Source organism: Glycine soja, chromosome 3 (genome assembly GCF_004193775.1).
Source record: "Glycine soja cultivar W05 chromosome 3, ASM419377v2, whole genome shotgun sequence".
In the NCBI taxonomy this organism is placed as follows: Eukaryota; Viridiplantae; Streptophyta; class Magnoliopsida; order Fabales; family Fabaceae; genus Glycine; species Glycine soja.
In genome coordinates, this window is record NC_041004.1 from 25,520,073 (window position 1) to 25,526,072 (window position 6,000).

Consider the following 6,000-nt stretch of genomic DNA (forward strand, 5'->3'; position numbering starts at 1 on the left):
TGGAAGATAAATGGCAGCGGAATGGAGAAGGAAGAGAGAGAGGAGACGCCACTTCAAGGACAAGATGAGTCTAGAAGAAGCTGACCACCATAGGAGGCCATGGATAAGAGCTTGGAGGAAGAAGGAGATGAATGAAGGGAGAGGGAGAGAAGAACACGAAATTTTGTGCTCAAAAAGAGCTTTGAAATCTGAAGTTAATATTCAAATTATCAAAGTTCAAAAAAATCACACACATGACCTCTATTTATAGCCTAAGTGTCACACAAAATGGGAGGGAAATTCAAATTTCACTTGAATTTGAAATTGAATTTGTGGAGCCAAACTTTGGAGCCAAAATTTCACTAATTATGATTAGTGAATTTTAGTTATGGTTCAGCCCACTAATCCAAGATCAATTCCAAGATTCTTCACTAAGTGTGCTTAGGTGTCATGAGGCATGAAAAGCATGAAGGACATGCACAAAGTGTGACTATATGATGTGGCAATGGGGTGTAGTAAGCAAATGCTCACCTCCCCCTCAAATATCCACTTAGTGCATGTGAAATTACAAAACTACCCCTAATACAAAAACTAGTCTAGGTGCCCAAAAATACAAGGGCTGAAAAATCCTATATTTCTAGGGTACCCTACCTACAATATGGAGCCCTAAATACAAGGACCAAATATAATGACATCCTAGTCTAATATGTACAAAGATAATTGGACCCAACCTTGGCCCATGGGCTCAGAAATCTACCCTAAGGTTCATGAGAACCCTAGGGCCTTCTTCAGCAGCTCTAGCCCAATCTTCTTGCAGCCTCTTGCTCATGGTTCTAGTGATTGGTCCCTTCCTAGGGAGGATTGCATCAGTACCTATCCTTTGGATTCCTCTTTGATAAAAAAAATTATGTAGTCTTGATGGTTTGTCTGGTTAGATTCAGTGAAAAATAAAATTTGTATACTCAGTTTCCTTGTTAGATTGATGAGACTATCCCCTGCCATCTAGGGCTTTCAGTTTGAATTCCTTCTTGAAATATTGTACTTAGTTGATATAGCCTCATTTACTTTTAGTGCTTTTTAATAATAGATGACATGGCTAATGTGGTGCTTCTTTCAAGGTGCTTAGACTGAAATCACATGTCAAATTTTGAATACATGCAATGCAACAATGAATGCACATGCCCTGTTTCAAACAATGATCACAATCTTTTGGCTCAATATGTTTGGTTGATTTTATTCCTTTTCTTTTTCAAGAATTGTTTGATTCTAGTTTGTGGAATGGGGTCAATACTCTCTGGGATGTAATTGCACCAATGCAATCAACATTAGGTTTTGAATGGAAAACCTGGAAGCATCATGTAATGAAATGGTTTTCTGCACTATCTTCCCTATCAAGCAGCAAGGACACCCAGAAACAAAGTTCTAATGATTTGTACCAAGCAAACCTTCAGGTTTGTAGAAAAAGGTCCAAACTTGAAGTTCATGGTGCAAATAGACATGCTTCACAAGTGGAAATCAAGGACCAAACTATTGCTCCCTGGCTTCTTTAAGAATCAGGGTACGTTGAGCACAATAGCAGCTCAATCTTGCAAATAGGAAGGTGTTAGGGAGGTGTCTGTGAAAACTTCACCTAGTAATTTGGCCAATAAATTGAATGAAATTGTAGTTGAGGCTACCGATTCCGATTTCTTACATATCAAAGAAATGGAATCAACACCTACAAATGAAATGACTATTGCAAAATCTGTAGAACCTAGTAGTAAGAATCGACAATGTATAGCTTAGACAATTAACTTAGATATAGTTGATATTCCTTTTATCTAGATAACTGAATAATAATATTAATAATAATTTGGAAACACAAAGCATCTTAATAGATAACGAGCAATATAATTTTTTTTATTATGTGACTTTTTACCTACAATTAAAGCCTATAAGTACAAATAAATGGTTTGTATCTACAGTCTTTTAATGGTAGACATAAGTTAATGACTTTTACCTACAATTGGAGGTTGTAGGTACAAGTTAATATTTTTACCTACAGTTAGGTTGTAGATATAAGTTAATGACTTTTACCTACACACATTGTGAATTATAGGAATCATATATAGTGACAATCAAATGTAATTATAGGTGAAAGTAAATCCATAGGTAAACCTCTACTGAAAAACTATAATATGTCATTGTACGCCCCCTCAAAGTTGACGGTCAAAATGTTTGTAGCACAAAGACTTTATTACATTTACCTACATATTTTTAACATCTAGTGATGATTTTTGTTCGTAGGCATAGGTCATTTTTATTGTAGTAAATACATAAATTATTATTCCCTTAATATTAATATTAATTATTTAAGCACATCCTTCATCTCAATTGTGGATGATTCATTTTCAATTTCAAGCCCTTGAGCAGGAGTTACAAGGGTATCTATTAATATAAATTAAGCTACAATGAACCTGTTTCTTTCTAATCCAATAAGGAATCATGCTTCGAACACAGCTCCCAAAAGGGTTCCATGTTTAGCTTGTACGTCTCCAATTAGAGCATACTCACTCACAAAAGCCTGTATGGTATTCAAATCACTCAAGGCAGTAATTCAAGTATATCAAATGCATACATAATATAAATACACACTGAGAGAAAAATAATTAAGAAAGTTAGATGTGGATTACAAAACCTTTGGACCATTTTTCGTGGTGTCTTATCGAACATCACCTAAGTGCTCAGGCCTCTGTTTCCGGGGTCCAACACTATGTTTCCACCAAAATGCATTTCTTAATGTTTTCCCTTCAATAAAACAACCACCTCCTGCAAGATAAAAAATTGCGTTAAATTTTGAAGTTATTTGAATGTTTGATGACTTTAACACAAATTAGAGGAAGGAATTAGAAAAGAGATGAGATCAGGTAAAACAAAATGATACGATGTCTTTAAAAATCCTTACAAATAACATGTACTCAATATCCCAACATATAAAAATATAGGATAATGCTACATCCAACATAAAATCTACCCTAAATTTTGAACAGTTAAAAAATAATGCCAGCTCTTTTATAGGCATATGACATGCAATATAATATAATAAACACTATGCTAAGTGACCCTTAAGAGATAATGTAGTTACACGTATAGTAACTACCTAAGCACCCACCTAGAAATCTGAAACCGTGGAATTACTGTTTTTACACCACGTAATAACCAAGTAACAAAATCTTAACACCTAGCAAGTAAGGGAATGGTGTCTTTCTAACTCACAGCCGCCTAATTGCAAATCAAAGATTGTGATGTCAATAATAGAGCAGTAAGAAAACATCTTGCAGAATTAAAATTAACCGACAGGTAGTCTGCACAATTTTTTATTTAAAAAGATAATATGATTTTCATATAAATTTGACAAATAAGTTCCAATGATCTATGGTTTTTCAACATAAAATATCTTTACTTCAATCTATATATAACTTAAAATCTAAAAAGGCTGGTTTCAAATCTAATATCATGTTAATGAAGTCACCTCGAAAATCACATCCCTTTGGCAAGACAAGTTTAAAGATTAACTAACTAAAAAAAATTAAATACAATAAAATTGAGCATTATCAACAATGAGAGTTTGACATTCCCGAAGAGTTTGTGTGAATAAATTTCTTCATAAGTAGTTTGAGGAGAAAAAATATACGAAGAAAACAAAAAAAATCAGTATGCCAAAAGAAAAAGGGACAATTAAACAGATAATGACATGACAGGTATACTATAAACATTAAAGAAACAATATGCATGGTAGTGGATGTAAAGATAATTGTTATTAAAGTAGAGAATTGTTAGAGTATCAAAAACATTTTTGGGATATGCCAAGAATCATCACTTAACCCTGAATATTGTTTCGGTATAAAGTGAATGTATTCAAATGATTTCCTATAGTAAAGTTGCTATATTTGACTGAGTTCCAGTAAATATATATATATATATATATATATATATATATATATATATATATATAAATTTGAAAATAATTATAATTGTAAGAATTAATTTCTAAATGAAAAAAAAAATGTGCTTGTTTCACGTTGGATAAAGCTTCTTCATAGCATCTCCATCTCAGCATCTCTCTCTTTCTTTTTTTAACTTTTTACACATCTTAATTAAATCTCACCATTGCACATACTTATTTTTAGATTTTACAGCTTAGAAACTATTCTCTATAACTAGAAACTTAAAAAATGTTACTATAACTCTTAAATAATCGCTCATTCTTACATCTTACAAAATATTTTCATAATATGGTTATTTACTACAATTTTTCATATTTTTTTGTCTTTACCTGGAGGACTTGGATATATATTGTTAAGTACGAATCATGGATATGCTACAACAAGATAAAAGCATTGAAGAAATCAGCAGAAAAGAAAAATTCCAATAAAATTATGAAGTGAATAGCTTTGTCCCATCATGCTTGGCATATACAGTCCTCCGAGGATCCTGGGTCAATCATTTGCGGCTAAGGGACATTGTGAAAAGCTCTAATAGTAATTGATAAGAGTTTTGGGATAATTGAACCTAAAAAACTAGTTGTTTTAGAGAGTCCAAAACCTAATAATTACTCAACTGTTCAACCCTCTTCTGTAATCATCAAGGCATTTAACTATGTATAAATTTTTTATCTGTAATCATTCTTATCTGGAATGCATCTAGCATTAGAAGTAAAAAGAATAATCTTAAAAAAAAAAATCTTAGTGACAAAAAAAAGAAAATAATCTTACAAAAAAAATCTTAGTGACAAAAACAAGAGAATAATCTTAAAAACAAAATCAGGTATAGTTAATTAGTTTTATCGATCTTTCTTTCATTTTTATTAGAATAGGAGTAGTCTTACCATCATATTTTATATTGATCTCCAATTAATGTGAAAAATTTTATTACGTGAGGAAGTAAAATTAAACTCCAATTATGAATAGAGAGATTAATATAGAAAAATCTAAAAAATTACATTTGTCTTTTATCCCTTAATCATACAATAGAGGTAGAATACATGGCTTTGCAGTAGCAAAAAACGTAGGTATTTGGCTTAAAGGTCTTATTAGCAATCTCGACTTTCCAAATGATAAAGCTATTATTTTTTGTGATAGTTTAAGTGCAATTTATTTAGCTAAGGATCAAGTGCATCGTGAGAAGACTAAACATATTGACATCAAATACCACTTCATCCATATTGAGAAAAGGATTCGAATCCAGAAAGTTGATTTGAGAGAGAAGTTGATTTGAGAGAGAATCCAACTTATATGTTCATGAAGCCTGTTCCTCAAAGCAAGTTCAACACTATCTATATCTACTTAATGTGGATTGCTAGAAATAAATAGTGTTACTTATAATTCAAAATTATTATTGAGTCAAGGGAAGATTGTTGGACGATAAAGGTGGATGAATGACAACATGGGTCACCTAGTCTAGTTATCTGATCTGGCTTTTGTTTTGGCCGTCCACTTAACTACTCTGGTGGAGCACGTCTAGTTGCATTACAAGAGAGCATCCAATCCAGTCTTAGTTAATCTATTAGATGGTCCAATTAACAAACTTAGATGTTCTAACCATTGTAACCATTTTCTATTTTTCTAATATTCTATTAGTTGTCCACTCCTATATAAGGAGTTAGTTAGCAAGGTTTGAAATGAATTAGAGCGAGATTCTAAAGCTAAACTTCATTGTACTATTAATTTTGTTTAGCTGCAATAAACTTCGTATTTGCATTATCTCTCTTCTCCTTCTATCATATGCTTCCATATCTATTTCGTATTCCTAAGTCTTAAACGCAACAAAATCAATTCACGTGCTTGTGTTGATCCTTGACGTAGCTTTTATTGGCTTAAGATAAAATACCCGTTGTGGGATTTGCGCCTTTCCACAAATAAATGAATTTCGGTGCTTGTGTTTTTCAGTGAATGTTAGTGTGTAGAGGTGTTTTTTTTTTTTTTTTGCTGCTGCCTATGCCTCTTTATTTCTAGAATCATAGATGTGTTATAGAGGCGAATA